General features: G+C 41.3%; 1 protein-coding gene across 1 annotated transcript in view; it reads right to left on the minus strand.

Moving 5' to 3' along the window:
• The window catches only part of TRPC4 (transient receptor potential cation channel subfamily C member 4), a gene marked incomplete at its 3' end in the record, with an annotated part of 131090 nt that extends 109244 nt beyond the window's left edge, over nucleotides 1-21846 (minus strand). Inside the window, exon 1 of the mRNA XM_082279309.1 lies at nucleotides 21762-21846. The remainder of the gene's footprint in view (nucleotides 1-21761) is intronic.
• Between the last annotated feature and the right edge of the window lie 1443 nt (nucleotides 21847-23289).

Here is a 23289-nt window from a genome sequence, read left to right on the forward strand (position 1 = left end):
ATCAGCTGCTAAGAACACTGACTGGAGAAAGAAACAAAAGGAAATCCCCTCCCAGCAGAGAAACATTCCTTCCTTCACTTCTCCCAAAAAGGAAAGAAAAACGAGGTCCTTTTTCAAGCCAGTAAGCCTAATGTTTGCCTGAGGGTTTCCATGTTTCCTATCTTGTCTAAACTGTGTCTGTCAAAGTGAAGGACGGGTTTTGAACATGAGTATGGCATGAACAGCCAGAGCCTTCTACAGCCTGTATCCTTGAGGTGAGGATGGCACACAATGCCAGTTGCCTTTCTGAGATTTACACACAAGCAGGAGATTTTTGGCCTGAGCAAGTTACCTCTGTGCAGTCTTGTGGGGCAGTGTATGAGACTTTGGGGAGAAGTGCCAAGGGACAGTGGAACTGAAGCATTGCTGGGGACACGGCAGAAAACATACACTCTTACTTTGTTCTTCTCTGCCATCTCTTCATTTCCTTGCACATGGCTGCTATGAGTAGGGCCAGTGATTTTTTTGTCTAAAATGGCACCTGGAAGGAATTAAATTTAGAGGAGGGACATCAGGATGACTATAAATAGTAAATGTATTTTCACAAAAACAGTCCTACAGACAGAGCTAGAAGACTACCCTTGATTCAGCAAGCACTCTAGCACTTACTTAAATCTCAGTGGGGTTTAATGGGGTTTAACAGTACTCTGAAGGCTTTGCCATACACAGTATTCTAAGTGATGTTGTGAATGCACAGGGCATATAAAAGATTAAATGCATCTGGCTTATGAAAGGCTTATCATCATTCCTGGAGTTGTACCATTTTACATGAAGCAAACCTCTAAGGAGATCATTATTTCAGGACATTTTGTTGGCTACATTTACTTACAGACTTTCTGTTTCACTTCTACATCATGCCCTGCCCACCACATCCTGAAAAGCAAAAATCCAAGACAGAAAGGAAACTACACAAAGATCTCAGTTAGACTGAATAATACATTCCAGAATTTAGCTAAAAAGTCATGTATAAGATACCAAGAAATGTGCCACATTTTCAGATCCTTGAATGCTAAGTGATATAAAGTATTCAGAGGAGAATTTCTTCATGCACATGTGGAGATTACTTATTTTTGTAAGCCACCATATAAAAGCAACTTCTAGTATAAATAAAAGCTAATTTCATCTGAAGTGCAAGGAGTGAGGACAATTAAAAGGAAATAAATGTGTAGTCAGTGAATCTAACTTTGGCCTCTCTAAAAAACTTTTGTGGAATTGTTGAACTTATAGATCACGTCACAACATCTAATTTTTTTCCTCCTCCTTAAGATGCTCATCCTGAACTAATGAAAGTAAAGGAGCCTCTGAGATCACTGTGTACATAAGCTAACTCCCAAGCACCCGTTTAGGAAAGGCAAATATGTTTTATTTCCAGAAGAATTACTTGTATCCCCAGCACCTCCATTCAAAGGGCCAAAAAGTGATAGATACTGCAAAACTGAGTAAGAGAACTCCAGCAAGCAACTCCACATTGCAGAACTATATATACACTCATATATAGTCACAGTTGTTCTTGTGCTGGTGAGAACATGCTTATATAACGCTTAGGAGAGACTCTTAGGAAGGGGAACAAAAGATTTCAGAATAGCTGTACTTCTGTTCAGTTACCTGGTGAGCCAAGCATAGGGCTGGAAATCAAGATACCACTGGGTGATATTGGGTGAGTCACGTTGCCCAGTGACTCACAGAATTAGGACTGTAAAACTGATTTCACCTGGGACAAGAGCTGCATACAGAAGAGATGTTACTCTCATTCCAGCTGGGGGGAAAAAAAGGCCAATACTGCCCTTGCTGAACTTTATGAAGAAGCTGCAGACTGACCTGACTCAAAACTCAAATGGAAGTCACATTTACTTAGAAACCTTTTAGGATAAAGCCATTGGACCTATTCATACATACATCCAAAATGCACACAGACATATTGGTCTGGATCAAAAATACTTGTGTTACCTATTAAAAAAAAAAAGGTAAGAGCTGTATAAATCATAGCTACTGTTAGTTATTGAAGTTTGAAGCTTCTGTTCAACTATGAATGTTTGTGCTCATATGAGACCACCCACTGTGACCACTTTATAAGGCAGTGTTTTCCTTTGAAACACGACATACATTGTGTAGTACTTACATATGCCTCATTATTTTGGGGTAATCCTGGACTTTATCAAAAGAGGCATGACCAGCACGATGAGGGGGGTGCTTCTGCCCCTTTATTCCCCTCTCCTGAAACCCCACCTTGAGTGCTGCATCTAACTCTGGGGTCCCCCGCACAGGGAAAACATGGATCTGCTAGTGCAGGTCCAGAGGTGGGCTATTAACATGATCAGAGGGGTGGAGCTCTTTTCTATGAAGACAGGCTGAGAGAGTTGGGGTTGTTCAGCCTGGAGAAGAGGAGGCTTAGGACAGACCTCTTTGCAGCCTTTCAGTACCTAAAGGGAGCTTATAAAAAAGCTGGAGAGTGATTTTGTTACATGGGCAGATAGCCACAGGACAATAATTAATGGCTTTAAACTGCAGCAGGGTAGGTTTAGATTAGATATTAGGAAGAAATTCTTCACTATGAGGTTGTGAGGCACTGGAACAGGTTGCTCAGAGAAGCTGGGGGTGCCACACCCCTGGACATTTTCAAGGCCAGGCTTCGAGCAACCTGGTCTAGTGGAAGGTTTTCTGCCTATGGCAGGGGGGCTGGAACTGGGTGATTTTAAGGTCCCTTCCAGCCCAAACCATTCTATGATTCTATCATTTTTATGAATTAAACAAAAAACACATAGAGATTTTCAGGATTGCAGAACAGATGCACTTATGAAATATTTGAAACAATTTTGAATATTAAGCTAAAACATTCAGAGATAAACAGAGTTATTGAGAGGTAACTCTATGCAAGAAAAATGCCGGCCTTCTGTAACAATTGTTAATGAAAGGAAGCTCTACACAAAATTAATCTCTTCTCCCAGACTATTTGGATGGTATCAATTTCATAAGCCAGCACTTCCCTTAAGAAAGAAATTCCAATTTAAAAAAAATTCTTTTTTTTTTTTAGGAAAAATTAGGTGTGTTCTGGTACTTACTATCACCTGTGTGAACAGCACAGATGTGATTATTTTCAAATAAAAGTTTATGAATTTTTAAACTTTTTCTCATTGCAAGGAATCTTTTTTCTGCATATTTAAATATGCCTTGGGCTAAAAGATCTAGAAATTTTGTCCATAAAAAGTAGCAGTTTAATGTTAGATTCTTTAGCTATAAACAACAAGCAATGTAGTACCATTTCTAAAAGTTGGCTTCTTGGTTACATTACGACAACTATTTTGCAATTTTAAGTATTCTTTCTTAAGCAAAAGTGAGTAGTATTTATTGCCTATAAATGGCAAAAGTAGCACCACCCACATACTACAGTGCTGTCTTAAACAGTTCACTGATGTAAGTCTGCTACAGCCTCTGTTTTGGAAGTAACTCCTGGCAGTACCTTTTATATATATTGTCTTTCAGTTCTTAATTTTTCTGACCACATACCAAAAGTACTAAAAAAAAAAAAAAATCCAAATTATAGACTCATGGAAGATGAGATCACTGAGTCCCACCATTAGCTCAGCATGGGTTATGACTCTTCCTTTTGGTATTTTTTCTTGTTACAGCTAGCTACATGAAATGTGCAGCCCAGCCATGCCAATCTGCAGTTTTTATGTCCCTTCATAAAGTATGATAACTTCTTCCAAGACTGTAGTTATTATTTACACCTTTCAAATGCATAGTCTAATGATGAGAATGAGATACAGGCCCATCTCCAGTAAAATAAGCAGTTCATTTCGGGAAGAATGATTTACTCCAAGTTCTGCCATTGTTATGACTCCTGCTGGCTTTCCTGCCCTCTTCTTCCTTTTTCTCTTCTAGTCATAGCATTAACATTTATGATGAGCATAAACAGACCATACTTGGCAATTGCAAGATCTAGATGCCTTGCTTGGGAATGTATTTCCAATGTCTGCCTTTGTGGTTTGTTCCTTCATTAGATATGCTTCTAGCGGTGCTCGTGGAGCCGAGAGGTCTATCTTGTCTGGCTGATAGGAATTCTCTCTTCCCCTGTTTCTTCCTGACTCACTCTTGATTCTCATGCACAAGATAATAATTTCTATTGGTAATCCAAAATATATGTGTGTACTAGTTTGAAAAACAAACCAGTGGGAGGCACCAAGTCAGAATAAAAATTTAATAGGGAAATTAAAAAAAAAAAAAAGCAGAAAACACTGGTTCAAACTGACAGAGTCAGGATACCACCTGACACCCTGTTAGTCAGGGTGGTGGTGGCAGTCTGATACAGTGGTGGCTGCAGTCCTCCTGAAGTGGTGGATGTGGTTCTGTTGAAGCAGTGGTGCTGTAGAAAGGGGTCTGCTCTTCCTCAGAAGGTTCAGTGGTGGCTGTGTAGCTCCTGTCCTCTGGAAATCCAGTGGGAAGGGTGTCTGTGGCGTTTGGAACCTCAGATTATATCCGGGATGGGATGCTTGGTTCCTCCCTCTGGGTGGAGCATCTCACAGTGGGGTAATGAGTCATGAGGCCAAGTGTTGATTCGGCTCATTAACAGAAGATGGTCCGGAGGGAGTTATCTCTGAGTCATGTGGCAGGACAATGATGGGCCATTAACAGAGAGATAGTCTGGGGGGAGGAGGCAAGGAAACACTGCCCCACCTGATTTCAACAGCTCATGAGGATGGTAATAGAATACACTGCAACCCAGGACAATGTGTAAATGCTTTTTCATCCCAAGCAGCCTTAAAATGAAAAAAAATGCTTATTTTTAATTTTGCACCAATGAATAACTAAAATTTTGGATGTCTATTTATTTATTAATGTTCATAAAACTAGGTAAGATGTAACTAATCACAGACTGATCCCTCTGTTATAATGTGCTTTTATTAATAATAACTATGCCATTAGAAAATGTGATTCTTCAGGGTAAACAACATCTGCTTTGGACCACTGCAGGTAAGTACAATGGCATCAAGAAGAAAAGGAAGAAACTGGTGAATCAGAAGTGAGACCTTTTAATTGGAGAGACATTAAGATGCAATGTAAGAAGTGCTGGTTTTGAACCAGTATAATGAGTTTAGGGGAGTTAAGCTTGGGCTGTAGTGGGTTTGCATGACAAGATTTTCATGGGGGTGGGGGAAACTGCAGGGGTGGCTTCTGTGAGAAGCTGCCAGAAGCTTCCGTCATGCCCAACAGAGCCAGTGCCAGCCAGTCCCAAGATGGACCCACTGCTGGCCAAGGCCCAGCCCATCAGTGACAGCGGTAACATCTCTGTGAGAACATATTTAGGAAGGAGAAGAATTGCTGCACCACAGCAGTTGGAGAGAAGAATGAGAGGCACAGCCCTGCAGACACCAAGGTCAGTGGAGAGGAGAGGGAGGAGGTGCTCCAGGTGCTGGATCAGAGATTCCCCTGCAGCCCGTGGTGCAGACCATAGTGAAGCAGCTGTGCTCCACAGCCCTGGGAGGTCCATGAGTGTAGAAGAGACCCACCCACAGTCCGTGGAGGAGACTCACGCTGGGGCAGGTGGATGTGCCCAAAGGAGGCTATGACCCTGGGGGAAGCCTGGACTGGACCAGGCTCCTGGAAGGACCTGCAGCGCCATGAAGAGAGGAGACCACACTGAAGCACATTTGCTGGCAGGACTTGTGACCCCATGAGGGACCCACACTGGAACTGCCTTTTCCTGTAGGACTGCACCCCATGGAAGGGACCCATGCTGGAGTAGTACATGAAGGACTGTAGCCTGTGGTAAGGACCCAAATGAACCAATGCAGCCTGAGTCTTTTTCTTTCTGAAAGAGTAATGCAAATGTGTGACATCCCAAGGGTTTGCATAGCTGTCAAAGGGTGTGATCTATGTCAGTAAGATCAAGATGCTGAGCACTGCTGGAATCAAGTATTTCAATCCCATATCAAAACATATCAAGAGCAGAATAAGCCTTACAGTGCAGTTGCTGAGCAAAGAATTCAGCAACACCACAAAATGAAAAACACAAAGAAGTGTTGTATTCAGATTAAATAGTGACATGAGTTACAGACTTTGCGGCACGTCTGAACTACCAGATCATCATCTCTAATACTCTGTCACATAGAAGCATGACAAAATCAAATTATTTTAGTATTGCTTGTAATTAAAAATCCATTATAATACAGTGAAAAACATTCAAGTTTAATAGTTCCTCAAAGGTTGGAAATGTATCAACCATGGGCTTTCTGCCTACTCAGGCTTCCCTCTACTGTGGCTGATCATATACAGCAACAAAGACAACACCTTGCAGTTCTAAGGAACTGACATCATTCTTTGGCATGTGCAGAGCTTTCAAACATTACTCTGGTGAAAATCAGAATTGCTCTAGTCCATGGCTGGGTTATGTTTCTGTCACTGCCAACTGAGGGGAACTTGATTATAAATGCATCTCAACAGGCCTATAATATAAACTGTAAATTTTTCAGGTAGATGTGAAAGAAATGAGGTTGAATGATGACTCCTCTTCCCAACAGACAAACTGGTAAAACAACTGAACTGTTAACCTTTTGTTAAAGGATCTCTGATTTATTTTCTTTGGATGTCTTAAAGAGAAATACATACATTTAAATGATAAACTTCAAGTCTGAAGAAAAAGAGGGATTTTAACTTTGTGATATGTGTATTTAGAGTGTGAAAGACAGAAAAGAACAGTGGATTCTGCATGGCTAAGTGAGTAGTCTCCCAACTCTTATTTTCAGTATTATATGACTCAGTAAATTCCTATTCTCATATTCTACAGTTCCACAGCCTGACTGAGATACATTTTTAACCAACTCAGAATGACAAGTTCAGCTGGGCAGAGACGGAAAATTCAAGTGAATAACAAAACTTCTTCTACAATTTCCATTAGATCCATATGCTACAGTGAGCAACAACCAGAATTTTAACACATGTACAGGAACTAAAAGGACTGATCACTAGCATTAGCAAGCATTTCTACAAGATAATGATTCAGGTTCTGCAGCACTGTTAGATCTTTATTTCAGTTAGTAGAATAAAAGTTAAGCTCCCAGCACTGAAATAGATTGACATAAACAGAGCACAAGATATTTTATAGATCTTCCTTTCTCGTCTATGCATAAATGAGTTATGACCAGTTACATGCCTCAGCTACCTCTGCCAAGTTGGCTTCAGGAAAAGAAGTACTCTGTAACTTTTCTTTTATAAAAAGGGACAAGGCAAGCAATTTGGAGTCATGGTTCCCAAAAGCTGAGATGAATTTTCTCTAATTATTATGCCCATTTCCTGTAAAACAGAATTTTCACTCACACTAATGCAAACGTGTATATGTCTGTAGTTTCAGAGTGGCGTGCAGGATTGAACATGCATTTCTAGGCTCCTTATCTAAAAAAATTGAGCCAGTTGCACCAGAAAACCTCCAGGCAAGGGTAGGAGTAGGATTAAATGTCCAGAAGACCTTCCAGAAGCAGAAGGACTAAATAAGGTACAAATCTTCACTCTGTGAAAGAAGGATAGATGGCAGATGTAATGCAGGTCTGTGTAATTATGGGTGTCAAGAAAAGGACAGACATGGATTAATTGTTCATTGGCATTTCAGGTGTGAGATCCAGAGGCAATCAAACAGGCAGTAAGAGTCAGGTTCAAGAAAAAGAAAGAGCTGATGAGACTTCAAGCAATTACTTGAGGAATTCATTGCTGAAGGATTGTGAAGATGCTAAAAATTTCTGTGGGCTTCATAGAAGATTGGATGACTTTATGAAACAGAAACCCACAGAGAAACTGTATCTGGCAAAGAAAGACCCTGCTGAGTACTACAGCAAGTAAAGGTACTCTGTTACTATACTCCTGTCTATAGAAACACTTTTTCTGCCACTGTTAAACACATGTTACTAGGCTTAAAAAAAATCTAGATGCAGCAGTGAGACTGTGACTGTATTCAAATCAGTTGAAAAATTTCCAATAACACAGTTTATTTTCTTCATTTAAGTTACTATCCTCCAGATCATAATCCACTACAGTTTGCAAATTCATTGTGTTATTTCGCACAAGTAATGAGATTTACATATCTGATACTCAGGAAATCAACACTTTTTTCTAGAGAAAGTACCAACACAATTTTTTCAGAAAAAGACACAAATTATCAAGATCACTTGACACTTCATATGGTAGTCTTTCACTTTCAATTGATTTTATTTGGGAAAATAAAAAGGATTGTTTTCATTACCTAGCTTCATCTATCTGATCCAGTACAGTATATTCATTTTCAGGGATCTGTTCCAACTCTTTCTTTGTTTGGAGTCTTTCCTACTTGACTGCCAAGACACCATGTAGCTCTTGCTCTGTGTTGCTTCTTATTCAACAGCTAGAGAAAATTAAATACTCTTAAGAATCTTACACCACCCAAATACATGATTCATTTGATTCTCAAAAGCTGCCAGGACTGCTACAGTTCAGCAATTACATCCACAATACTACATAGCTGACTTTTGGTGTCACTCAGATAGTGTTATTTAAGGCTCCAGTGGTATTATCATATCTTGTTTTCTCAGTGCTTTCCCAGGAAATTTTAAGACATTCTCATGTCCCTTTTGATTTTTCTCATGTGAAGTCTCCAAAATGGTATATGGTAAAATGTTCCATCCTCTACTGCCAACACTCTAGAAAGCCAGTTTGTCCCACCACTCACACTGTCTCTCAATCTTGACTGCTGCTAAAATATCAAAGGCATGACAGCTACTCAGTAGTCTAAGTAATATCACAGCTGGAGTCAGTGGTAAAGCAAACTTTGACTTGGCCAGGTAGGCTGGGGTTAAGGAAATGATAAATAAATTAATTACTATAGGATTTCTGTCTAAATCTGCCAGATACCATAGGTCAGAAAGCAATAAAGAGCTAACGTGTATAAGTACAACAGTACTGCTACACTACCAGTGCAGCTCAAAGCTCTACTTATTTTATAGCCTAAAAAATACTATTTCTCAAATTACTAGTACCTCTTTCACTCACTGGCACTAGGAAATGACAGAGAAAGTGATTTTTGTACTTTTCTGACTCACGGTGATATAGCTTTACTATACCATTCGATCTTAAATCTTCTACTTGGAGTGATCCCTTTCCCCTTCAGCAAACCATGGTTTTATCTACTCCTAAAATCTGTTAGAAATCTGTTCAGTATTTGTCTATCCCTCAGTGTACTTCCTCCTAGTCTGGGTGTTTTACTTGAACAGTTTCTTAATGTTTTGGAATTAAACAGCTGTTAAAACTTCTTTCAAACAGATGTTAATTACTATTGCTTTCTGATCTCATCTCTCCAATTTATAGCTTTAATCCTGTAGCAACTTCTTTCCTTCTTTATTTTTTTTTTTTTTTTTTTTTTAGTTAAACTCGAAATAGACATTTTGGATACGTCCTCTCCTTGGTTTTAGCATTATAGGAAATTTGCAGTCATGTTTCTGACCACTACTGAAACCTCCTAAGGCAACAGAAGAAAATGGGAGAGGTAAGTGTTTGTTACTACACTTCTGGAAACTCCAGCCCTCTGATTAGGAACAGATTCAGCAGTCCAGAGATAACAAGGTATGATGACTTAGGACCTTTCACTTAATAACGGACTCTCAGAGGTTGTTACCGCTTCTTGTATACTTGAATAAAGTTATCTACCTGAAGAGGACTATTCAGCTTCTTTGTATTGGCATTCAAGGCTTAGACATTTGGAGAAGGAACCCCAATACCCTCAGGTTTGTCTATCATCCAGCACTAGGACAGACCTTGTATAGTTTGGGGGATTTTGCATGAGAGTAAAATAATTATGATAATTAAAAATGGAATATATGATTGCAAAACAACAAGGAGATAAGCACTAGGCTATTAAAGGAAAGAACCGTGAACACATCTGTGAAAATTGATCATGCAATGAATGAAGAAAAGAGCCCGCTTTATGGACCTCAGCAAACATGAGTCAGGACTCTATCTTTTCTCCAGAACAGCTGCTACTGGCTTCACTTAAGCTGGCAAATCTCTTTTGTGAGCAGCTTTTGGCCATCTTCATTTCTGACCTGGCAACCCAAGTCAAATCCTTGCATTTCCTTAATTTTGTCTTGGTAGCACTTAGCACTTATCCTTGTTTGATCAAGGAATTTACCAGTTCCACTGCGTAAGTTACCAGCCAGCACTGAAAGGAACTGGATAAATCAGCTCCCAGGCTTCTGCTGCTGCAATGATGCCTTGTGAAACATCCAGCAGGATCCTGAAGGATCATATCACAGAATCCTAGAAAGGTTTGGGTTGGAAGGAACATCAAAGATTATCTAGTTCCACCCCCTCCGTTATGGAGAGAGGATGACACCCACTAGATCAGGTTGCTCAAAGCCCCATCCAACCCAAACACTTCCACGGATGGGGCATGCACAGCTTCTCTGGACTACATTTTCATTTAATATTATGTACCCCTTAGTCTTTGCACTCAAAAGCAGGTTTCTAAGGAGGTTTTGAAATCGTGTAGCACAAGAGTATCCTGCCTCCTTTCAGATGCTTTCCCTGACAGCTGCCATGTGCAGTTCACCTGAGGATCAAACAGTTAAAAATGTTATTTTTAGACTTACATGAATATAATACACTGCTGTGCTTTTAATTGCATGAGTTATAACCTCCACATTAAAGTCTACAAAAAAAAAATTCCTTTTGGATAATAAACAAAGTGAAAGATAATAGATTAGTCCTAGTCAACATGTATTAGCTACCAGACTTGAGGAAAAAAATACCTTTGTAGGAGCTGTGTCTAAGTTTCCACAGTGTCAGGGATGTCGGCTCCATGGACAGAAGTTGCTAGCTTTTAAGAAGCCTCCACCTCCTGTGAATCTCTAAATTCACAAGAAAAGTAACTGCCTCTTTCTTAACTTTCCATGCCCTGGTAGGTTGCCATTAAGTTCACAGCTCTGCTCTGTTTGGGGTGGCAAAGAAGCCGTACTTGGCCAAGAACTGGGCTCAGTCACTTAGTTTTTACATCTTATAAACAAGTGCAGATAAATATTCCCAGCCAACGGGATACTGATATAACTCTGTGTGTGTTCAGACAAGATAGACACTTTAATAGGCTGTATTCCTGAACTTTGGTTAGCTCTTCTCTTTCACTCACCAGAGCAAATATGAACCTTTCACATGTGCCAGTTACAGAGTGCACATAAATATTTCTCTCCACACGTAAAGATACACGTGCTCTTCTCTTATTTGTGTGTATATACACACAAAACTGTAAGGATCTATAAATACTAATATTTTGGCACAGAATACAACTGGGGCATCCATAAACCGGGAAATCATTCCATCACAATACAACACCTGGTTTCACAGTTAACTTAGGTAGATAAAATGTTAAACCCATGTTACCTTATGTTCAGTGAAGTTTATGGGATTTACTGGAAGTATTAATAACAGCTTGCACATATTCAATTCGTAATAGTACACTAGAGTTCTCCTTATAGTAGACTCCCAAGACTGATTTTTTTTTTCATTTGATGTGCTATAACCTTGAAAAGGAAATCAGTTTTTTGGCAATACTATAAAATCCTGTTTGGAACGGTCCCTGTGTGTTTTACAAACTATTAAAAAAGAGGTTTGGTTTAAAAACTGTACATGTCATTCCCTACTTGATTTTCATTCTTAAAGTCAACTTCCCAGCAATGGAAAGAAGCAGGAATTCTTATAATGAGACACAGTGAGATTTTAGACCTTGTCAACTATAGCAGTATATTTAAAAGTAAGGTACACTGCTTCCCTCCATGAAGATTCAATATATATGAGTCTGTAAACTGCAAGAAAAAGGTCTTTAGAAAGAGAACGAAGAAAACTTTATATTACACAGGACAGATGTGGCTGCAATCATGGCAATAACTGCAAACAGATGAATGTTTCAGGACTACATATTTTTCTAAAATACTCAACAGATAAGAGATTTTGGATTAGATTCTCCACAACTTGTAATTCCATTAACTGCATCAGAGTGGAAAAGTAAACAAAATATATTTTTCATAAACTGCTAAATTATTGAGAAGAAACAAGAAGCTGCCAGAGTCCTACAATTCTCTTGAAACTAAGGGGACAAATTTTCTGAAGTTACATCATCTATACGCATGTATGATTAATGAGAAGGCTCAATTGTTTTATTTTGTATTTTGTAAAATTTCACATAAGGCGGGTGTAATTTCAAATTACTTTGACCATTATCATAATTTTAAATTCACTTGTGATTTTAATATTTCCCTAATACCAAAGAGCACACATAGTTGCAATGTATGACTAGTAAATACACAAAAATATGAGAAAGCAGAAAGCTTTTGCGATTTTAGGAACCTTTATGATACGCAAAAGCAGCTGAAAGAGTTCTTGAACACGGCATCTTTGGCTACAAAATGGCCTTCTTAAATGACAGCTGCTTATATAACAAAAGCACATAATAAAATGAGTTTTTCTCAGGCAATTATGGTAAAGGAATGGGAGAAATTTTGAACGATGAGTTGAATATCTGAATCAAAGTCATACTTCCAAGGGAGAATGCAAACATGCATAGCATAAACATCTTAAATATGTTTCTAACACCTGGGAAATTGTTAAAGAGATGTTAGATTATGCATTATTGATATTTTTCTTTGTTGTCATATATAAAATGTTCACCCAAACTTTCAAATTATACTCCTTAAACCTGGATTAAGGAAAATGTGAAAATGTCTCATACAGAGTAGACGAATGAAGCCAATGCTTAACAGGAAGCACCTTCTGAAGCTACTTTCAGTAGAACACCGAACTTCTTTATGCTTGAATACTTTCTTGAATTAAGGTTAAATTAGAAGGAATCATCTTATTTCTTAAAATGAATTCCATCATGTGCTGACCATAAAGCTTTGCTATCATGAGTGGTGGATTTGTTTAGGTAAATTTTATTGTACGCTTTGTTTTTCAGCAATGAGTTTAAGTAAAGAGAGTTAAAGTAACAGTAAGTAGGCAATTTGGCAGCAAAACACTAATGGAGTAAGATGATTAAAGTATATTGCCTCAGTACATGTCAGCCAACCCATTACGTTTCCAGAAGGAAATCAAGCCCTTAAAGATGTCTATTATCTAACTGTCACTGGGAGTATCACGGGAAAGATGAGCATGAGCTGACTTACTTGAGTGTGCTAATGTCTCTCAAGAGTCATGGTCTTCATTGTCCTTTATTTCCTTGATTGCTCTGAAATGATAACACTTACTGTTTTGTCCACTTTTGTTTTGAAATGTCAACTTATTTCTATCCTCCTCAAAGTCCTACTTATGCCCTTGCTATCTTGCCCAAATTCAGCAATTCTTGGTTTTAAGAGAAGGCTGATTGTAGATTATCACTGAGAAGAATCACTAATCAGCAGCGATTCTTTCTGAAAATAAGGACCCTGACATGTGGGGTTTGGGTATTGCAAGATACAGTGTCCTAAATAACATGTTTCTTGGGTGTTAGCAATGCCCTGAAGAATTTGTTGTTAGCAATGCCCTGAAGAATTTCAAAGGCTTTGAGGATTAACCAGATGATGAATTCCTTGAACATCTTATCACACAGACCTACAGACCCAGACACAGGTACTGCTGGCCCAAACCTCTCCTCAGGGACAGCTGATTGTTTCTTTCCCACAGAACTTGGTGCCACTGAAGCCAAATGAAATCTTCTTCAGTCTCCATAAGAGCTCACCTACAACTTCTGGACTTCATGTACTGAACAAGTGAATAGGAAATCCGAAGTTAATAAGGGACAAGGGTGAATGCACAGGAGCTCATCAGTTAAGGGGACATTGGTAAAACCCTTCGCTAAGGGTGCTAAGAAGGAAATATCCTGCTACAAGAGTAACGTTTCTTTAACAAAATAAAACGTCAGAACAGATTGAAGACACACATCCAGATCCTATGCACTGGAGAATCTTTTTAATTATAAAAACCTATAAAGCTAGATCCTGTCTGCAGTTAACCCAAAGGAGTTCTTCATATAGAAAAAGTTCCAACCTGGCTTAAAGCCAGCAGAAGCAGTAGCAAAAGGAGGCTGGTGTCTAGGAAATGAGTGCACAGGAAGCATGGTGGGGATGAATGAGAAATCCTTCTTTGATCCTAACCCATCCTTATAAAATCCAGCTTGTGCAGCTAAGATAGTTCAGTCAATCAGTGCAGCTCTGAGATGGACTAGTGCCCAAGAACTGAAATGAAACCCAGCTCACTGAGCATCCCCTGCTTCTCTCGTCTGTGGGCAAGTCACACTGAAAAGTACGGACTTTCAAACCCCTGCTCAGTCTGCCTGGTTTAAGTATTGTGAAAAGAAAGCAAATTTTAAATTAAAAAAAAGAGAAGAACAAAAAGAGTTATGTGGAAGTTTAGTTCTACATAAAGACACAAACAAAATAAATGTTATCATCTCAAATCACATCAGTATGTGGTACAACTGGCCTCAATGTATAAATTATGCTCAAAGTTAATATCACTAAGTTAAACAATCATGAATAAAATATTTTTATATAAGTGCTCAAACCAAAATATTATTTTGCAATTGCTCTCTATGAAGCATGATGCCTTTTATGAGAAAATACAAGAGTAGTTAAAGACTAGTAGTTAGTATAAACACCTGCCTATGTCATCAACTTGAAATACGTGATCTCTGTGCTGTAGGTACTAGGTTCCTTAACAGTTTAAAAAAATTAATACAGCACATTCTTCATATTAGACTTAGGAAACCTTATTAATCATGATGTGACACAATAAAGTACTTCAATTTAAAATATGTGAAAAATAAAGGCGAGACACATATTCACTAAGCCAGGAATCCAAAACACTGACATCCAAGGCTGGTTTGTCATCCCAATTTTCCTTCATTACAAACGGGAAGAAATGCACACCCTGCAGAGGGAAATTAATTTCCTTCAAGATATGTCATATGAATCACCCTATGAAGTTACCAAGTTCTTTCTAAAGGCTATATAGACTCAGAGGTCTGATGTTATGGTGTCTAGATGAATTCAAAGACAAACAGTTAGCTACTGCCTTTGGAATGACAGTTTTGTAGCTAAGAGGCTTAAGGCAAATTAGACAACTGTTCTCTAGGCAACTTGTATTTGGTTTTATTAATGGTCAAAATTCCTGCTGTAGGGTATCAGTTAGCTAGGGAAAAGCCACTATAGGGAAAGTACATGTGGTGTTGTAGGTATAAATGTACTATGGAACACACCAAATTTGAAAAACAAACTCACTATGCCAGCATAAACAAGTGAAAGGGATTGACTGCAGCTCTCATAACTTCAGATCATTACCATCAGAAATTAATGGCCAGTACCTCTCCCAGTCTAAAAGAATAAAAATGTTGTCTGTATAACCAAAACACAAATGGGATATTTTAGCTATTTTTCAGTGGAAGATAGGCAGGATCCATTCAGCAGTCAGTGCTGAAGTGCAGCAGAAGGATTCCTTTTGAAGTGTTTAATAACAATGAGCATTTCCACATGAACATCAGTTAAAACTATTTCATCACTGAGAGATAATTTCTGCATTTAGTGGACTAAGGTACACTGTAGCACTGGCAATGCTGAGAACATTTGAAGAAAGAATCCGTTCCTGCTTTCCTTGCTCCACAGATACAATGTGTTCCCTCTGGAAAAGAGACACCTTGCCCTTGGATGTGAGCACCCAGAACTGTGTGCTTTTCTTTTGCAAGAGTCCAGCTGACACTCCCATTGCCCTTGGCACAACTAGAAGCTGTATTTCAGCTACCCAATCCATTCACAAACTCCTAAAAATTCTGAGAACAGACAACAGGATATTTAAATTACGTTGCAGACGTTGTGATCAGTATCAGCAAAGTCAACAGGACCTCAAGACAGCTTAGAAGAAAACCAATGTCTATTTATTGTCTCCTCTGAAAATGTTTATTTTGGTTATTTGGGGGGTTTTTTTGACACCACTAGGGTAAGGTTCATTTTTCCTTACTTCAGCTGTGTGAAATCAAACAACAATCAGCAACAATAAATATCTGATTCTTTCCACTCTATGTCAGGTATAAGTTGGATGGATTAGTTGGTTCACTGGAGGTTTCTGTCTCTCTCCAGTGACTATACAAGGAACGTAGGTGGTTGGTGTTTACAACTACAATCAAATTTGTGTGTCCTAGGTGAAAAAAACCACAGGCCTTCCCTGCAAAAATCCCTTTTTAGAGCTTTTCAAAGTTTTTCATTAGATTTTTTTAAAATTGAAATTAGTATATAGGAATGAACTAGGAGTAATCTTAAATCAGACACAATATGACCCTTCATTTCCTGCTATAATCCTATTTTCATTCCTTTACTCAAATGAAGTAAAGGTTCTGGTTTACTTTTTATAATGGAAATGATGGTAGCAAATCCATGCACAGAATACAGTATTTTTTTGGCAAAGATAAAATAAATTTAAAGTATATCAATTTTTAGAAGAAAAACATATAGAAGAAAATCTCATTTTAATTGGATGTAAATTTGGTGCTCTGTCTTCTTAGTCCAGTACTTTCTAGCCTGACAGCAAACTGCTAATCTGTTAAAAACATCTGTATGCTAGGGAGCAGTACAGATTTCTTCTTTAAATCTTTGATATTCTTCCCCTGATTTAGAAGGAACACAGTTAAAAGTTTACCCATTAATTTAAAAAACACAGGACAGCATTGATTCTACTAGCACTGCTAGCCTAGTACCCTGATGTGAGTGGGTACTTTAATTAAATGATGGTTAGAGGGTGAATTTGAATTCTCAGTGAATCCACAGAGAGTCTACTGCAAGAAGGTCTTTACTGGCAGAATGCCTACATCTCTCTAGGAGATGAGATGTAAGGACTAGTGAGGCTCTCAGGCCAGGCCAACTTCTCAGCATACATTTTGGGCTGGATACAGAGCTTTATTAATGCCCCTCTCGTGCTTTATGACCTGGGTTAATAATCACCCCCACTACTCAGACATCACTGAGAAAAATGCTGTGTCCTTTGGCAGCAGCTGCCTCTCTCTGACAGACATGAGAAGCAGACACCTGAGCTGAAAAGTGACAGAACTTTTAAGTAGTTATTGATAGTTTGCATAAGAATGTATTTTTTGAAGAATTCTGTGAAAGGAAACTGGATTGCAGAGGTGGCAGCTGGCAAACTCCCAGAAGTGTACATCCAACAGGCAGTTCTGAGTTCATGCTATTTACAGATTTTTTAGATGTTAGCCCAGCAGCTAGGAGTATGTGCATGTGCATGCATGTTTTGGGGTTTCTAAATGTACCTTTGAGGCTGATAATAGCAGCCATTTATCCTGTATCTACTGACCTCTGTGCTTATTTAGCCTTTATGATGTACTATCACAGCCTGCTCTGCACAGCTGGGACTCAGCAAATCTATCTTAAGAAGGAAGGTTCCTTGTCTTGGCTTTTGCTGCATGGTTAACAAAGAGAGACAGTCACCTGTGGAGGATGCTTGTTCTGTTATAAAGGAGATGACACAATACAGAGGATGGTTTACTCTCTCCTTCAGCCCTTCTCTTTCCAGGAAAGGAAGAGAAACACTGTGGGTTCACCTTGATAGCTGGCAAATAGGTATTTCATGTGAGTTCAAGGTTATCAAAAGTAGCCACAAAAAGTTAGCCTGCATGCTACAAGATCTACAGGAGGCTGGTGTCCTCCTAGGTGCCAGCTCTAAATCAACCAATCCGTGCTTTGCCTGACTAGCTGGCACAAGGACATGAGGAGCCCAGGACCTCTTTTGCCAGTGGGGTCTAAGGTGTGAATGCAGGTAGCATAAGCTTTCTGATTGTCTGAGCCAAGGAAGGATGTACTTCTGGTCCTTAACACTGGTATCAGAATCGCTCTGAAGAACAAAAACCAAACCAAACAAAAAGACCTCGTGTATCCTGGAAAACCAGCATGTGCTGAGCTAGGACTGGAAGAGCTTAAGGGCACCACCCCATGGCTTGGCTGCTACAGGGCTGTCCATGCACCAGTGGTGGGATGGAGGCCTTTGCCTCCTGGGGAAAGGTTGCTTGCTCCTCAGAAGTTTTCAATGATATGTAGAAAGCATCTCCAGGAGAATCTTCTTCTCCGAAAAGCCAAGTGAAAAATCTTTCTCCATTTACTGTTCCCCTTTCTACCCACTGCATAATATACCAGATAATATTATTATAGCATTCCAATGGTTCATCTGACATGCACAAGTATGTCAGAAGCTTTTGAGATGAATGTAGCGAACACAGACTCAGTGATCAAGAAATTGCAGAAACTGTCAGACTTCAGAGATTAGGTTTGACTGGTTCGTAATCTTAGACAAACATAAAATTCACTCAAATTTAAGGAAGCTTTCAGCCCACATTTGCTGAACAATAACTTAGTTGTAAAAAAAAAAAAAAGTAATTTTCATCCAAGGTTCTTTTCAGTTTTTGTCTCACATCAGTCAATATCTAAACCAGAAATATAGTTGTAAAAGAGTGGAAGAAGTACTTTGAGAATTTAAACCAAAACAGAAGTTTGAAGGGAGAAGAAAAACCTCAAATGAAACCAAAACAGCCCACAACTCCAAGAAGAATATGATATAATAGCAAAGTCATTTATTTGTTACTTTTAGTCTTTGTGGCACACTAAAAGCCTTTTAATTCCTTTGAAAACTTCACTGTGCAAAAAAATTGTCTTATTTTCAGTTGTTCCTCTTTTGACAGTCTCAGATTCTATTAGACTGAAAGGTAATGCCCCTTTGAAGGACTTCTGCATGCGTATCTGTTACAGAAAGATTCAATTTGCTCAGCCTTCCCCTGTATTCACTACATAAGACTATATTAATTAATATGTATTCAGCCAGGAGAGTTTCTTTTTTCAGCAACAAATCGCAGTGGACATGAGGATCCTGGCACCATTGCTGCTGGTGTTACACTAACACTATGCTACACTACTTTAGGCAGTGTCAGTGTAATAAAGCAAGGGCAAGTTTGGCTTGTCTTTCTCCATGATTCAGGACTTGTAAAACAGATGGTTTCTGGAATTTTGTTTTGACACAAAACATGGTGATGGAAGATTGACTTACACACAAAGTTTTACCTTCAAACTTCTTTCAGTAATGAAGAATATTGTATTTGAGAAAGTAACAAGAATATAATCCAACACAGCTTAAAACTGAACAGAAAAAGTAATGATAATTCTGACACTCATAAAGTCATTAGGTATCTGAATAGAACAATTCTTCATCTATTTTTATCTGATATTTCTTTAAACAGGTTATAACAGAGTCTTTTCTTCCTGCTTCTATGCTGCCTTTCTGTAAGATAAGTTATGGTGACTTAGTCATCATTTTCAGAATTAATTTAGTCCCTTTTAACACTGACTAGCAGCACCACCAGAGGCAAGCAGAGACGCCACATAGGATTTTCCCTGGTGATTTTGCCACCTCACACCAGGGAATCAAATCCCGTAAAAAGCTGACAGATTAAACAGTGTGCTGGTATGGAGACAGGTCTCAGGTCCTGGGAAGAGCAGTAATGCACATATTTCCTTGTCATTTAAGTCAGGCAATAAACAAACACACACACACAAAGGTGAAAGCTAATCCCTTAACAGTTTTCTCTATGTGTGTCCTTCAATATATACTTGGTGGTCTCTCCACACTGAAGAAATGCAAGCCCACTGTCACCAAGAGCAGAGCCACATTGGTCAGGACCCAACATTTTCAGTAGATAAGCAAAGATATCTCAAAAAGATAATCAAAATCATACCAGATCTGTAGTGACCTCAATTTCACTTAAATTTCAGCTAGCAGTATTTGGCTCTAAATAGCATGAGATAAGAAGAAATGGAATTTTTTTCTGGAGCTATTTTAAGGGCAATGACTACTATACATAGAGTCAGAGTAAGTGGCTGAAGTTAAATTTAAAGGACAGACATATTTTTGTTTTCCTGTTTCCAAATAGAGTCTCATCTGTTCCTAAGCCTGAACAACAGAAGAAAAAAGAGAAAAACATAGTAAAGAATGCCATCCTTCTGCAAACAAAACCAAGGCCTTTCAATGTAGAAGGCAACACCAAAGGAAGACCAAACTGTGTTTGGTTTTAGCTATTTTGATATTGAAGGACAAAGTTTATTTCTGAGTCTTGCCTAAAAAATGGGCGTAAATTCAGGTCTTCCAGAATTTCTTCTTTTCTAAAGCAGGTCTAAAGCACTCTCACTGGTGCCTGGCCTCTCTAACTGTACACGAAACTATTGCTTAAGTGAATGAGGCTAATTTACGGAAAATTCAGTATGCTTGTACAGAAAACCTTGCTAAGTTATCCAGGTGTGGGCTTTGGAGCAAGTAACATAAACACTGAAATGTTCCATATCATTGCAGTACAATTAAATTTGAAAATTCAATCAAACTGGACTTAAAGGTGCTGTAATGTTAGTATTTATAATGTTGGTGTAGAACTTAAACTATTTCCCATTCTGTCTATTCTGCATTCTACAGAAAACCTCTATGCGTGCTGTTTCTTAGAAATATTTATTTCTCAGATGACACCAACATGCAATCTCTGGTACCTATTTTTTTATTTTTTGTTTGTGGAGTACCCATTCTCTGTAACAAAAACACACATTAGAAGGTGTTTTTATTTACTTCCACCTGAAAGGTGTTGTAATGTTTGAAGAGCCATCTCACAAGTCATGTGTAGAGAAATTTAAAATTCGGTTGCCATGCTAACAGGAAGTCACTCAACTAAGTCCAGTAAAACAAAAGTGCATAAATTACATTTCTGATAAAAAACAGGGAAATAATAGATTAACACATCCGTAGGTTTGGACAACTGTAGCCACAACTACAGTTGTGTCCCTTGGTAGAGTGCTGAATTTCTGTCGGCATTTAAACCTCCAGAGCATCAGCTGCTTCTTCCCAAGAGGACCATAGCCTCTCTCCCACCACCTCGGGAGTCAGGGCCTTGCCCGTGTAAACCCCACGCAGGGATGAACCCACCAGCCCCTTCCTATTCTCCAGGAACCACTTCACCCTGCTCTGCTCCTGCCATCTGCATCTCGCCGTCCTCCAGGTCCCTCCTGGGGGCTTCCTGACAGGATGCCCGCCTTCCCTGGAGGGTCCCTGCGGACTGCGCCGGCGGGGAGCGAGGTCCCCTCGGGGAGAGACGCCTGCGGGGATACCGCAGCTGCGGCCGTCACTACCGTGGGGACCAGGGGCGGCCCGCGGCGCGGCTCCCGCACCCACCCGTGTGCGCGACAGGCGAACTCCCGCTCTGGCGCTGCCGGGGGCCGCGGTGCGCTCAGCGCCCGCAGGAGCCGCGGGGGCGAGGGCGGCCCGGCGGGGCCCCCACCTGCGCGGGTGCAGGTGCGGAGCCTCCTCCTGCCCCGCGCAGCGGCCCCGGCCCGCTCCCTCCGGCACCCTGGGCGCTCCGCTGGGCTGCAGGTGTCACCCAGCGACCGAAGGATGCCGCTTCCCACGGCAGCGGCTGCCAGGGAAAAATACGTTTATTACATACCAGAGGAAGGAAGAGATCCTAATACTCCTCTGGACTATATCACCAAGGGCCAAGGGCGTGCATGATGTCGCTTTATGCAGCTTGCGTCGGCGGAAAAAGTTACCTTAGACAGTCCCGGGGACTTCTTTTCCTTTTTTTTTTTTTTTTTCCCCCCAGAGGGTCAAAAAGGTAATCAGAGGCTCAGAAAGGTAATAGATCAAAGTTGATGAAAACTTACTTGGTTTAGGTGCTTGCAACGACAGCCGGCATCTTCCGACAGCTGTTTTAACAGGTCACATTTTTCCATGGAAGTTGTACCCTTTTCAATCCTGTTTGTAAATTAAATCCTTTTAGAAGGTGTTTGCTTTATTTCACTGGCTGCCGTCCGTCTCAGGCACTATCCACATTTTTTACTTTATTTTCCCCATGTTTGCTACACATGCAGGCACTCTCGGACGCACGCCCACGAGTCAGCGGGTGCCCATCACCTCCGGTCGGGGGGACCGCGCCTGTCGCCGGACTCCGCTGCAACAGATGAGAGGCAGGTTCTTCCCCGGTTGCTTAGCGCGGCGTCTCCTTGTTCCCTCGGGAAGCCTCATGCCGGCTGCAAAAAGTACCAGCTCCTCCCGACACGGCGGTCCCCTCCGGAGCGCGGACTGCGCGGCGCGGGGAGGGGGGAAAGGCACCCCAATAGCGGCAGAAGGAGCGCGGAGGGGCACACGCCGAGCTGCTCCGTCCTCGCCGCCGCGCTCTCTCCTGGGCCGGCCGCGGGCTCTGCCTCGGCGGGCGCTGTCCCGCCGCCCCCCGCCCGCCCGGCCGCCGCCCCCGCCGCGCTGCCCCCGCGCCGCTCCCCGCGCCCGCCGCCGCCCGCCTGCGCCCCCCCGCGGCCGCGCCGCGCACCGCGCGGGGCTCCGCGCAGAGGCCGCCCCAGGGCGCTCCGCGGGGCTCACCGCCTGCCGCCCCGGGGACGGGGAGGAGCGAGAAGGCGCCCGCCGAGCGCTGGAGCGGGGCTCGTCGGCGAGCCGAGAACGCGCACCGCTCGGGACCGCTCGGAGGCACACGCACCAAGGAGCAGTCTCGACTCCGGAGAAAGTTGGCTATTACATCCCTCCGCATCTAGGAAAGCCCTGACCCGCTCCATGCAGCCGCGGTGGGGCTCTATGAGTCCGCCTCCGCGGGGGCCTCGCCCGCCGCGCTTCGAGCCTGCAGCTGAGGTTTGCTCCAGGTAGCTCGCCCGACGCTCCTTCCCGAGGCGCAGCAAAAGCTCTGCCCTGGGTGCGCCACTCGGCGCAGCCTCCAGCCGGGTGGTCCCTGCCCCCTGCGCCGCCCCAGCCTCGCCCGGTGCCCCTGGGTCAGCCCGGCCTGGACGTCAACGGGATAAAGCGGCAGCCAAGATTAGTAATAGAGGAGCAGAGGGAATGAGGCTGCTAGACACCCAATTACTCACTTTACTTCTCTTTTCCCTAAAAAAATTATGACAGAACTTAAATACACGAGCTAAGAAATGGTAGGAAAAACATGCAACGTACAGAGACAGAGATGCATAACAGAACATCCAGGTCTTTGCTGAGTTTTGATTGCTTGGTTGGGGGATAATAATAATAATAATAATAATAATAATAATTTGAGGTCTGTTTGGAGTCAGCCCCGCGTTGGGGTCTGGACACGATGCGGGCAGGGGGCCACCTGCCACCGTGTGCAGAGCTTGCCGTGCCCGGGCGAGCATTCCTCAACTCCGGCCCACTCCTGCTTCTCCTCCCCGCCGG

This window comes from Coloeus monedula (genome assembly GCF_965178545.1).
Source record: "Coloeus monedula genome assembly, chromosome: 3".
Lineage (NCBI taxonomy): Eukaryota > Metazoa > Chordata > Aves > Passeriformes > Corvidae > Coloeus > Coloeus monedula.